The 14,398-nt window shown below is 39.6% G+C and overlaps 1 protein-coding gene across 8 annotated transcripts in view; it reads left to right on the plus strand.

The window, feature by feature from the left end:
* PHF6 (PHD finger protein 6) overlaps window positions 1–14,398 on the plus strand; it is a 56,097-nt gene that overhangs the window by 20,369 nt on the left and 21,330 nt on the right. The gene's annotated exons all lie outside the window — the stretch shown is intronic.

A 14,398-nucleotide genomic window follows, 5' to 3' on the forward strand; every position in this document is an offset into this window, starting at 1 on the left:
GGATTACAGGCATGAGCCATCGCGCCCAGCCAAGATCTGAACTTGTAAGAAAACTTTTACCCCAAAGTCCTTGTAAAGTATATGTTGAAAATCTATCTTTAGTAAGAAATTACGCTGGTGGCTGCATGTTTCGTTTCTTTCTTTTTTGAGACGGAGTCTCACTCTGTTGCCCAGGCTGGAGTGCAGTGGTGCAATCTCGGCTCACTGCAAGCTCCGCCTCCCAGGTTCACACCATTCTCCTGCCTCAGCCTCCCGAGTAGCTGGGACGACAGGCGCCTGCCACCACGCCTGGCTAATTTTTTGTATTTTTAGTGGAGACGGGGTTTCACTGTGTTAGCCAGAATGGTCTTGATCTCCTGACCTCGTGATCCGCCCACCTCGGCCTCCCAAAGTGCTGGGATTACAGGCGTGACCCACCGCACCTGGCCTCGTTTCTTTTCTGTTTTCTTTCTTTTTTTGAGACGGAATCTTGCTGTGTTGCCCAGAGTGTAGTGGCGCAATCTCGGATCACTGCAGCCTCTGCCTCCTGGGTTCAGGCGATTCTCCCGCCTCGGCCTCCTGAGTAGCTGGGATTACAGGCACCCACCACTACACTCTGCTAATTTTTGTATTTTTAGAAGAGACGGGATTTCGCCATGTTGGCCAGGCTGGGCTTGAACTCCTGACCTCAGGTGATCCACTCTCCTCGGCCTCCCAAAGTGCTGGGATTACAGGCGTGAGCCACTGTGCCTGGTCAGCTGTGTGTTTCTTTAAGGATGCTAATTGGGATCCTTGCTACTGTCATATTATAAATGATGTGAACTTGGTAATAGTAGTACATTTTGTGATCACCAGGCTTTCTGTTAAATTTTTATTCACATTTGTAGTACTTAAAAAAATGCGAATGTGTTAATAAGTAACCAAATTTAAAATACAAACTTTAAACATTATTTTATAGTTTGTTTCTACTTAAATTTATATAAAACCAGGTTAGTCATGTTTATATGTAGTTAGCCAAGTTGTACTTGGTCTGTAAAAAGTATGGGAAAACTCTGATACTGAGTTCTGACTTGTTTCAAACATTTTCAAACAGATGGTTTTGATACTTTTACTAGCAATATAAAATGGCTTAGATGTAATCTGCAATTGTTCTATTCCTTCATTTAGATTAGAAATCTTTAAAATTTTTGTTTGCTTTTGAGAATATGTTGCTTAGAATTATAATGGTTTGAGCACTGTTGTTTTAGGAAGTTGTTTCTTTTATAAAGATTTACCTAATTATTGGTATTCGCATGTTAAAATTGGTGGTCCTTTTTGATCTCTAGATCTTGGCTTTTGTAATACAAAACAATATTGTTTCCACTTCTGGACTTGAGATTAGTCCAGATACTTTAAAGTATTGGTTAAAAACACAGTCATTAGCAAAATCTAGTCTTTAAGGTAAACAAACTGGATAAATAATAACAGTGTTTTTCGAGGTGATAAAATATGACGCAAAAAACCTTAATAATGCTTTTCTTCTGTTTTCTCCTCACTGAATTCTAGAATTGAATTGCAAAATCCTTTGTGAAAGATTGAGTATGCTTTTCCACCTTTAATTATTTCAGATTTTAACAGTACATTTATTTCATACTCTTTAAGATTATAGTGGCCCTATATGGTTTTTTCTTAATTTTTAATTTTTGTGAGTACAGAGTAGGTGTATATATTTATGGGGTACATGAGATATTTTGATACAGGCATGCAATGTTAAATAAGCACATCATGGAGAATGGGGTATCCATCCCCATTTCAAACAATCCAAGTTAAGCTGAGGATTTAGACAATGTTATGCTGTATATTAAGCTGAGGATTGAGACTATGTTATGCTGTATGTTAAGCTGAGGATTGAGACTATGTTATGCTGTATGTTAAGCTGAGGATTGAGACTCATGATCTGATGAATACAAGTATGAGCACACTGAGACAGGATATTTGAGATAATTAAGGATGATTAATATATACTGATTAATATAAACAGCTCCCATTTTATTCCCTGAATTTCTGAAGCTGATAGTACCATCTAGTGGTAGGGAGAAGTCACTGCAAACTATATAAAGGAGAATAATTTTGGCCATGTTTTAGCCCTGTGAAACTTAATAGTGAGAGATCTAAATTCATACTTTTCAAGACAACTTTTCTTTTAATGTAACTGGCAGCATTATTATAACTTCAGATTTGTGATACAATTAATTTGAATTTGGGATTCGATGTGTACGTCTGTAGAACAGTGGGCGGGGGTTTGTATCATTTTTATATATAGTGTATTTATATTCACATTGTGGACCTTGAAAGAATAATTCTATAAAGTATTAAAGCTTTATGTTTATTGATTTCTGGCTTTTATCACATTGATCTATCTCAAATTTAGTTGATTTTGAGTGCTTTGTCAGAAACAGAACTTCCAATTATTCCATTGTTCTAATGGGAAACGTATGTTCTCCTTTATGATCGTGATTTATGATGGGAGGTTATAGGATTGTATTTCAGGGACTGTCTTTTAAGAATTGTGCTGCACTAGTCTCCAGAGCAAAGAGGAATGAATATCTATGGTAATGTCTTGGTCATTTGCCATCTGTGGCTCAATACTTACTTTGCTAATACTTGATATGATAAATGCTATTAATATATCATTCAGTCTGCCATGTTAGCTTTATATAAAATGAGCTCTTTTGAAATACTAAATTCGAGAATAATTGCATAATATAGCAATTCAATTTTCCCATCACAAATAAAATATTATTGAATATTAAATACCTAAAACCTATGTCATCCGTTTTGCTTCAGAAAAAGTGGACTGTGAATTTGAAAAGCAATTTAAAATCTATATGGAGTTTTTAACTATCATTATGTCACTAGGTTATTAGAATGCCCATCCCAGGAACTATATGTATTTACCTGTTAGTGGTGATGGGCTTAGATAAGCTGCCTATAAAATCATTCCAAACATACAAGAAAGCATTTCTGGGCTGGCGCAGTGGCTCACTCCTGTAATCCCAGCACTTTGGGACGGCAAGGCTAGTGGATCACCTGAGGTCAGGAGTTCGAGACCAGCCTGGCCAACATGGTGAAACCCCGTCTCTACTAAAAATACAAAAATTAGCTGGGTGTGGTGGCGCACACCTGTAATCCCAGCAACTCAGGAGGCTGAAGCGGGAGAATTGCTTGAACCCAGGAGGCGGAGGTTGCAGTGAGCCGAGATTACGCCATTTGCACTCCAGTCTGGGTGACAGAACAAGACTCAGTCTCCAAAATAAAAGGAAAGCATTTCTGATGCAAAATATCTCCCCTATCAATGGTGACAGTTAACTGAGGACACAGTCCCTCTGGAATTATATACAAGCTGGTAAATATATTTCAGCTACTATTTGCCAGCCCTGTTAGGTAATTGGGGAGATAGGGATAAATTAGATGGGTCTCTGCCCCAAAGGGCTTGAAGTCTAATGTGAGAGATGTACACTAAATAAATAGTTGCACAAGTAATAGGTTACAATTGTAATAAATCATATGAATGAGAAATTAGAGTGCCATGAGCAAGTGTTTGGGGGGACCTGTGAGAAAATTTCTTTTAAATTAAGTCTTAAAAGACTAAAGAGGATTGGAGGCACATTCTATGCAGAAGGAACAGGATCTTTGAAAACTTAGACAGGAAGGAACTTGATACTTCCAAGGAATTGATAGAAAGCTATGTAAGTAAAAGATAGATCGGGGCAGGCATGGTGGTTCATGCCTGTAATCCCAGCATTTTGGGAGGCTCCAGTGAGGAGATGGCTTACGGCCAGGAGTTTAAGACCAGCCTGGACAACATAGCGAGACCCTCTCTCTACAAAAAATTTAAAAATTAACTGAGCATGGTTCTGTGCACCTATAGTCCCAGCTACTCAGGAGGCTGAGGCAGGAGGATTACTTGAGCCCAGAATTTCAAGGCTGCAGTGAGCTACGATCACGTCACTGCACTCTAGCCTAGGCAACAGAGTGAGACTCTGTCTCTTACTCAAACAAACAAAAATGATAGGTAGAGTGGCACATGAGGTTGGGAGGAGAATACATGGGCCAGATTGGTAGGGATTTTGAATATCATCCTAAGAACAGCAAGAGATAATTGAGGGTTTTAAGCAAACAGAATGGCTTGTTGTAGGAATCCTGTTTGGTAATGATAGCAGGCTTGGACTAGAGTTGTAATTACGGGGTTGAGCAGAAGTAGACAAATTTAGGAAGAGTGTTTGAAGATAGAATTGATAGCACTTAGCAGGTGCATCCAGTATAGAGATGAGGGAAAAGAGGTATTAGAGATGACTCCAAGGTTTCTGGCATATGCAAATGGGTGACTGATGTTGCCATTTGCTTAGATAACAGGAGAGGTGAAGTAAGCTTTTGGGGAAAGTTGATGACTTAAGTTTGAAAGATCAAGTTTAAGATACCTATTGGCCGGGCGCGGTGGCTCAAGCCTGTAATCCCAGCACTTTGGGAGGCCGAGACGGGTGGATCACGAGGTCAGGAGATCGAGACCATCCTGGCTAACACGGTGAAACCCCGTCTCTACTAAAAAATACAAAAAACTAGCCGGGCGAGGTGGCGGGCGCCTGTAGTCCCAGCTACTCGGGAGGCTGAGGCAGGAGAATGGCGTGAACCCGGGAGGCGGAGCTTGCAGTGAGCTGAGATCCGGCCACTGCACTCCAGCCTGGGTGACAGAGCGAGACTCCGTCTCCAAAAAAAAAAAAAAAAAAAAGATACCTATGAGCTAGTTAAGTGGGGATATCAGAGAAGCAGATGGATTGATTATATGGTTCTTGTTCTCAGAATAGAGACCTTGGCTAGAGATAGAAATTTGCCAAGTGAGAGTATAAATAATTGCATCTTTGTGAGTGGAGTAAAAATCCCCTAAGGAGAGAGTTCAGAAGAGGAAAGGGCTTAGGACTGAGCCTTGAGGAACTTTTAACAATTAAAGGCTGGGTATAGAAGGATGGGCCTTCAAAGGGAGAGAGAAACAATGGCTAGAGAGGGAGGAGGAAAGTCAGATTAGTGTTACATCCTGGAAACCAAAGGAAGGAAGAGAGTAGTGTCTGAAGGAACCAAATGGTCAACTTGGTAGACTGTTGAAAAAGCATCCATTGGATTCAGTGACAACGGAGCCATGGGTGACCTTAGAAAATAGTTTGGGTAAAGTAATAGGGGCAAAAGCCATATTGATATGCACCTCGGCAAATGGGAAGTGAGAAATTGGAGATTTGTGACATGGCATGTTACATACATGTCAAAATTCATAGAATGTACCACACTAAGAGTACCCTAATGTAAACTGTGGACTTCAGGTAATAATGATATGCCTATATTGGTTCATCCATTGTAACAAATGTACCACTCTGGTGTAGGATGTTAAGAGTAACACAGGTAAGCCTCCTAATAAGTTTGCTTGTAAAGGGGAGGGGAATAGTTAGAAGGAAGTTAAAGGGTGGCTTTTTTCCCTTGATTAATAGACTTTATTTTTAGAACAGTTTTAGGTTCATAGCAAAATTGAGCAGAAAGTACAGAGTTCCCATATATCTCCTGTTCCCCAACCCCTAACACACACACACACACACAGCCTACCCACTATTAACATCCCACACCAGACTGGGTGATACTGGCACATCATTATCACCCAAAGTCCATAGTTTAAGTTAGTGCACTCTTGGTGTGGTACATGCTATGGGTTTTGACATGTATATAATGACATGTACTTACCATTACAGTATCATACAGAATCATTTCATTGCCCTGAAAATCCCCTGTGCTCTACCTGTTCATCCCTTTTCCCTCCCAAACCTCTGGCAACCACTGATACTTTTACTGTCTCCATAGCTTTGCCTTTTCCAGGATGTCATGGTTGGAATCATACAGTGTATAGCTTTTTTCAGATTGGCCTCTTTCACTTAATTGCCTTTTATTTTTATTTATTATTTTGAGACAGAGTCTCACTCTATCACACAGGCTGGAGTCCAGTGGCTCAATCATGGCTCACTGCAGCCTCAGCCTCCCAGGCTCAAGTGATCCTCCCACCTCAGCCTCCTGAGTAGCTAGAACTACAGGCATGTGCCACCACACCTGGCTAATTTTTTTTTTTTTTTTTTTTTTTGGGTAGAAATGGGGTTTTGCCACATTGCCCAGGCTGGTCTCAAACTCCTGGGTTCAAGCAGTCCTCCACCTCAGCCTTTCAAAGTGCTGGGATTACAAGTGTGAGCCACCACTCCCAGCCTTTGGCTTTTTTTTTTTAAGGAGGAGAATTAATTGATTGATAGACACTTATGAGAAAGGATGCTTTGGGCAGGAAGAGATTGAAGGTAAAGGAAAAAGGATTCAGCACACAAGCAAAACAACTGGCCTGTGATAGGAGGGCATTTCCACTGTAGTAGGAGGGAACAAAGAGGATAAGTGGCTCCTATCTGGTCTGTCTTCTCTGTGAAGGAGAATGTAGCGAAAGGTGTGAGGGTTGGAAGCTGGAGGAAAGAGAACTATTTGAAAGAATAGCTCTGAAGACAGGGAGAGGAAGTTTGCTTGGAGAAATGTAAGGTTTCCAGAATAGGTTAAGGGCGCTGTTGAGGTTAGTACCTATGAGTTTATGCAGTGATTCCCATCAGTCAAGTGATGTGACTTTTCCACCAGTAATTCAGGATCCTGTATGTGCATAGAGAAAGTGGCTAGTAGGGTAAATAAAAATTGGGATCTTGCCAAGTGAGTTTAATGAAGTAAAGGGATATGGGAGTTTCAGATATTTGCAAGAGAGCAGTTTGAGTGAGATAGGGAGGGAAGTGATGGCAGGAGAACAAGAAACAAGAAGTCATCAATGGACTGGAGGTCCTAATAGGGTTGAAGAACAATGAGAATGAAAGTACTTAGGAAAACAAGCATTTGTGGTCCCAGAGTGTGACATAGGGATGTCAGAAATAGAACCATTTTATGTGATTATAAGGTTTTTGAGTATGGTAAATTGGGGAGAGTAATGCCCAATTTACCAGTACACCAACACTCCTCCTAGTATTATAAAGCCCTGTCTGTCCCTTTACTGATTGTCTTCTCTTCTCAACCACTATTTTCCTCATCTTACCTTCTTCCTAGTTTATGCTCCATCTTCCTCCTCCTAAGTTCTCACATCATTTAACAGTGTGAAGTAGAAAGGATATCTGGACAGAAAGGATATCTGGACAGAAAGTCTGAAACTGCCCCACGAGGTCTTAACTTGTTTAACTTATTCACAAGGTGAAGTGTCCTCATGTATCAAATGAGACAAATTTTAGTTTTGGGGGAGTTGGGGAGGGCATAATTTAGTGACAGATATGTAACAAACATTAAAATACAGTGGTGACATCATGGCTGCATTTTACTCTTAAACCTTTCAGGAAAAAATGTGTATGGATATTGAGAGAGAATGAATGATAAAGCAAATGTGGTAAAATATTATTTTTAGAATCTGAGTGAAGGGTATACAGGAATTTTTATGACAACTTTTTTTATAAGTCTGAAATTACTTAAAAAGATAAAGTGGTGATAAGTGTTAGAACTACAGTGACCCACAAAATCCCGTGCTTTCTGAGATGGTGTAAAGGAATCTTTTGTGCCTAACCTTGGAGGCTATAGTCTGTATTTTATTCAAGAACCTGGTGGATTCCCTAATGGACAGTTCTGAAACTTTATATTAGAAATTGCTTGTCAAATGATATAACTCAGTTTATGTTTCAGGAAATAGGGTCACCATAGTTATGTTAAAAGTATCTTAAAAATGTTATAATTTATGTAGATTTGCAGCCTTTACCTGCTTTAATATTTACTTAGTGTTTTGTTTGTTTTTTGTTTGTTCGTTTGGTTGAGACAGAGTCTCATTCTGTTGCCCAGGCTAGAGTACAGTGGCACGATCTCAGCTCACTGCAACCTCTGCCTCCCTGGTTCAAGTGATTGTCCTGCCTCAGCCTCCCGAGTAGCTGGGATTACAGGCAAGCGCCACCGCGCCCAGCTAATTTTTCTATTTTTAGTAGAGGCAGGGTTTCACCATGTTGGCCAGGATGGTCTCAATCTCCTGACCTCGTGATCCACCCGCCTTGGCCTCCCAAAGTGGTGGGATTACAGGCGTGAGCCACTGCACCTGGCCACAGTTTGCATTACTTTTATTAAATAGAAATATAGGGAGATTTCGATGTTGGTATTAAGCTCTTTAAAAACCTTTTAAGTTGAGTAGCACTGAATAGACTTATGAAGTACTGGGAAGCAGTATTATATACTGGTTAAGAGTATTGGCTTTGAAATAAGGTCTGTATTTGAATCTTAGCTCTGCCACATCCTAGGCACATGATCTGGGGCAAATTACTTGATCTCTCTCAGAGGAGAGCGTTAGATATTGCATCTGTAAAATTTGTTTTGTTTTGTTTTTTTTAAACCTACCTCATAGGATTATTCTAAGGATTAAATGAAAAATAATGTGTGTACAACTCTAAACAATGGCTCAGTACAGGCATACCTTACTTTATTGCACTTCAGTTTATTGTGCTTCACAGATACTGCATTTTTTACAAATTGAAGATTTGTGGCAACCTTGCATTGAACAAGTCTGTTGGCATCATTTTTTCTGACAGGATGTGCTCACTTTGTTTCTGTCACATTTTGGCAATTCTCACAATATTTCAAACCTTTTCATTTTTTTTATCCGTTTTGGTGATCTATGATCAATAATCTTTGATATTGCTATTGCAAATTGTTTTGGGACATCATGAACCGTGCCCATGTAAGACAGTGAACTTAATTGATAAATGTGATGTGTGTTCTGGCTGCCTCCCCAACCAACCATTCTCCATCTCTCTCCCTCTTTTTGGGCTTCCCTATTCTCTAAGACATAACAGTATTGAAATTAGACCAATTAATAACCCTCTAATGGCCTCTTAAGTGTTTAAGTAAAAGGGAGAGTTGTACTTTTCTCACTTTAAATTCAAAGCTGAAATTATTAAGCTTAGTGAGGAAGGCATGTTGAAAGCTGAGACAGGCCAAAAGCTAGGCCTCTTGTACCAAACAACCAAGTTGTGAATGCAAAAAAAAAAGTTCTTGGAGGAAGTTAAAAGTGCTATTCCGGGGAACACACAAATGATAAGAAAGTGAAACAGCCCTATTGCTGATATGGGGAAAGTTTTGGTGGTCTGGATAGAAGATAAACCAGCCACAACATTCCCTTAAGCCAAAGCCTAATCTAGAGCAAGCCTCTAATTCTTCAATTCTATGAAGGCTGAGAGAGGTAAGGAATCTACAGAAGAAAAATTTGAAGCTAGCAGAGGTTGGTTCATCAGATTTAAGGAAAGAAGTCTCCATAACAATAAAGGTGCAAGGTGAAAGCAGCAAGTGCTGATGTAGAAATATAGTGAGTTATACAGAGGATCTAGCTAAGATCATTGGTGAAGTTGCCTACACAAAACAACAGATTTTTAATATCAATGAAACAGCCTTGTATTGGAGGAAGATGCCATCTAGGACATTTGTAGCTAGAGAGACGTCAATGCCTGGACTCAAAGCTTCAAAGTACAGACTGAGTCTTGTTAGGGGCTAATGCAGCTGGTGACTTTAAAGCCAATCCTCATTTACCATTTAAAAAATCCTAGGGCCCTCAGAATTACAGTAAATCTACTCTGTTTATGCTCTATAAATGAATGATAGCACATCTGTTTATAGCATGGTTTACTGAATATTTTAAGCCCACTCTTGATACCTACTGGTCAGAGAAAAAGATTCCTTTCAAAATATTACTGCTTATTGACAATGCATCTGGTCATCCAAGAGCTCTGACAGAGATCTACAAGGAGATGAATGTTGTCTTCGTGTCATGCTAGTACAGCATTAATTCTGCAGTCCGTAGAGCCCATGGACCAAGGAGTACTTTGGACTTTCAAGTCTTATTATTTAAGAAATACATTTCATAAGGCTGTAGCTGCCATACATAGTGATTTCTATGATTAATCTGGGCAAGGCAATTAAAAACCTTCTGGAAAGGATTCATCATTCTGGATGCCATTGAGAACATTTGTGATTCAAGGACAGAGGTCAAAATATTGACGTTAACAGGAATTTGGAAGAAGTTTATTCCAACCCTCACGGATGACTTTGAGAGGTGTAAGACTTTGGTGGAGGAAGTCACTGCAGATGTGGTAGAAATAGTAAGAGAACTAGAATTAGAAGTGGAGCCTGAAGATGGGACTGGATTGCTGTAATCTCATGATCAAACTTTAACAGATGAGGAGTTTGCTTCTTATGGATGAGCAAAGAAAGTAGTTTCTTGAGATAGAGTGTACTTCTGGTGATGATGCTGTGAACATTGTTGAAACGACAACAAAGTATTTAGAATATTCTGTAAACATGGTTGATAAAGCAGTGGCAGGGTTTGAGAGGATTGATTCTAATTTTGAAAGAATTTTTCCTGTGGGTAAAATGCTATCAAACAGCATCTCATTCTATAGAGAAATATTTCATAAAAGAAAGAGTCCATCAGTGCGGCAAACTTCAGTGTTGTCTTAATTTAAGGAATTTTCACAGCCACCCCATCCTTCAGCCATCCACCACCTTGATCAGTTAGCAGCCAACAGCATCAAGGCAAGACCCTTCACCAGCAAAAAGATTACAACTTACTGGAAAGCTCAGATGATTGTTAGCATTTATTTTTAGCAATAAAGTATTTTTAATGAAGGTACATACCTTTTTATATACATAATGCTATTATACACTTAGTAGACTACAATATAGTGTAAACATAACTTTTAAATGCACTGGGAAGCGAAAACATTCGTGTGATTTGCTTTACTGCGATATTTGCTTTACTGTGGTAGTCTGGAAGCAAACCCACGATATCTTGAAGATGTCTGTAAATACTGTGTTCTATATCATTATTATTCCTTTAAACTTCCACCTGCTTTTATCACCATCTTTTCATGTGCTCTTCCTTAGATGACAATGGAATTTAAATTCTTTGTACTTTAACTTGGAAAATTTTAGTAGTGTATTCATATTGTGGTCTTTGCACCGTGTAAAACTGACTCCATATTCTTTTTTTGTTTGTTTGTCTCATTCTGTCACCCAGGCTGGAGTGCAGTGGTGCGATCTCGGCTCACTGCAGCCTCCACCTCCCAGGTTCAAGCGATCCTCCCACCTCAGCCAAGTAGCTGGGATTACAGGCGCCCACCACCATGCCCGGATAATTTTTGTATTTTTAGTAGAGGCAGGGTTTTGCTACGTTGGCCAGGCTGGTCTCGAACTCCTGACCTCAGGTGATCTACCCGCCTCAGCCTCCCAAAGTGCTGGGATTATAGGCGTGAGCAACTGTGCCTGGCCTACTCCATATTCTTTCTGATTCACCCATGTGCAGAGTACTGTGTTAGGCATTGTGTATGCCCATGTTTGATTTAGCACATTGTACAAACTTTCATTATAGGAAATTTCAAACTTAAGCAAAAGTAGAAATAACAGCATAACGTTTCATCTTTACCCCCCACTCACTTTCTTCGTCTGGATTATTTTGAAGTAATCCCAGGCATCAGATTTCCTTTTAGCACACTTAATTAATAATATATTTTGGGTGTATGCTACAAATTTGTATATCCATGTGTATGTATATGTGCATGTGTTTGTATATGCATGTGTATGTGTATATATATTATATACATATATATGTATATAAATCATTTACCTGATACCTTTCCTGAAAAAGCAGGAAACTGAGTTCACAAATGACTCCGCACTTCCAGAGTAAATGCACATCATGTTTACACTGGAAAAAGCAGGACGAATGTCCTCCAGTTTTCCTTTTGCAGCAACTATGAAGATTCAAAGCAGAGGTGGTGATGCTTGCCTCAATCTTAATGCCTGTCCTTTTTGTTTGTTTCTTTTTTTTTTTTTTTTTTTTTTAACTCTGACAAGCATTTATTGAGTGCCTGCAAGGTGTGAGCACCTTGGGGAATTTAAGAAAGAGTCCCCATGTGGACAAAGAGTTTACAGACTACACAAGATATGCCAAGAGTATTAACTAAGAAATATAATTTTATAGTTTACAAAGCATTTTTCACAAGTAATTTCTTCAAGCAGCCTTGTAAGAAAGGTATTAACATTAGTCCCATTTGACACATGAGGACACTTGTGAATGGTAAGTAACTTAACCAAGTTAAGACCTAGTAAGTGGCAATTTCAGACGTTCTGTCCAGTTATCCTTTCTACTTCACACTGTTAACTGATGGGAGAACTTAGGAGGAGGAAGGTGGAGCGTAAACCAGGAAGTTGTAAAATGAGGAAAACATTGGTTACTAAGAGAAGAGAATCAGGAAAGGGACAGACAGGGCTTTGCAGTACTAGGAAGAGAGTTGGTGTCCTGGTAAGTTGGGCATTCCCCTCCCCATAGGGGCCAGAAAAGAGCAGAAGGGTAATAGAGAGGGGCCTGGCCATTCTAAAGTGACACAGACATCTGCAAGCTGTGCTGATAAGAGGCTCGGAATGTTTGGTGGCTTGGGAAGGAGGACAACCCTGTTTTGTCACCTACTTTATCAGCCTGGATTTTTAGAAATTGCAGTTGTGAATACAAGTGTAAAATTTTACCTTTTATCGTATTTATTTTGAATAGGTACATGAACATTGTACAAAAATCAGGCTTTCCTGTCACCTGTGCCCTTGTATCCTTTTCTGAATTCTTCTGCTAAAAGCAAACACTACTATCTGTGAGTTTCTTGTGTTTCCTTCCAGACCAATTATGTGCATACATAAGCATAACTGTTCTTTTTCTAACATCCAGGAGCATATGGAAATGTGTATTTCCATGACAATGAATATTACTATTTTAAGAGCATCCTTGTAGTTATTCACTGACATATACGTATTTGTCCCAGCTCTGCCATTCTCTAGCTTTGTGACCTTGGGCAAAATTACTTAACCTTTCTAAACTTCCTTATCTGTAAAACAGGGTGGTGGGGGATGAAGGGGGGGTTGGGAAGATGACCGTTACAACTTTGTGGAGTGATTGTGAGGCTCAAATGAGATAATGCATATAAACCACATAGCGTATCTGGTATAGTGAAAACTCGAAAGCTCAGATGTTAGCTCTTACTATTCTATTTCCAACTTATACACACGTATTTACAAATGAAAGCTGTTAAGATACTGTACAAGTGAGCAAAGATAAATGGAGAAAGATGTTCATCACATTTGTAACAGCAAAAACACTGAAAACTTACAAGTCATAACCATAGGGGGCTGGTTAAATATGATGGATTACTATTAGCTCTTACATGGAAGGAGGTAAATTCCTATATACTGACATGGAAAGTTGTCAAGCTATATTAAGCGGAAAAAGCAAGATGCAGAATAGTGTGCTTAGAATACCATTTTAAAAACGTGCATATGCAGAGAAAATAATAGCATTTACTGAAAGTGTCTTATATGCCAGGCACTGTTTTAAGTACTTTACATGCAGGAATTCATGTAATTAATTTAAGAACACCCTGAGGTAGGTTTCAGGTCCAAAGATACACAGTATGTGGAAGATCCAAGATTCAAACCCAGACTCTTATACACTGAGGTTGAGAAAAGAAGCAGTTAACAGTGCTTTCCTTGGTGGGAGGTCAGGAGGTTAGGGAGGGAGGCAGGTTAGGGAGCCCGAGGAGCCAGCTGAAAGCACAGAGCAGGTGGAAGTAGAAGGTGAAAGGAAGATTTTCACTTTTTTTTTTTTTGAGACTTGCTCTGGCTCCCAGGCTGGAGTGCTATGGCGTGATCTCAGCTCACTGCAACCTCTGCCTCCTGGGTTCAAGTGATTCTTCTGCCTCAGCCTCCTGAGTAGCTGGGATTACAGGCGTGCACCACCACACCCAGCTAATTTTTGTATTTTTAGTAGAGACGGGGTTTCACCATGTTGGTCAGGCTGGTCTTGAACTCCTGACCTCAAACAGTCCACCTGCCTTGGCCTCCCAAAGTGCTGAGATTATAGGCGTGAGCCACTGTGCCCAGGCCTAAGGATTTATCTATTAATAAAATTGGTTATATCTGTTTTTTCATGATTACAAATAATACTGCAACACCTTCCCTTATACATAATATACTTATGTACTTATACGAGTGACTCTATGAGATAAAAGTCTTAGAAATGGGATTGCCAAGTCAAAGGGTCTATGCATTTAACGTGGGGAATGAGTACTGTCACGTTGCTTCTGAAACTGTTTACCTAGTTTATGTTCCCACCAACAGCGTCAAATTCCCATACCTGTGCTAGGTGTAAGTCTTTTTGTCTGATTATTTCATTTAATTTTAATTTCCATTTTCACTGGTGAGGTTGGGCATCTGTTCATGTTTTTTTGTCATTTATATTTCTTTTGTGAATTGCGTTTTCCTGTTCTTTGTG

The sequence above is a fragment of the Macaca mulatta genome, chromosome X (genome assembly GCF_049350105.2).
Source record: "Macaca mulatta isolate MMU2019108-1 chromosome X, T2T-MMU8v2.0, whole genome shotgun sequence".
NCBI lineage: Eukaryota > Metazoa > Chordata > Mammalia > Primates > Cercopithecidae > Macaca > Macaca mulatta.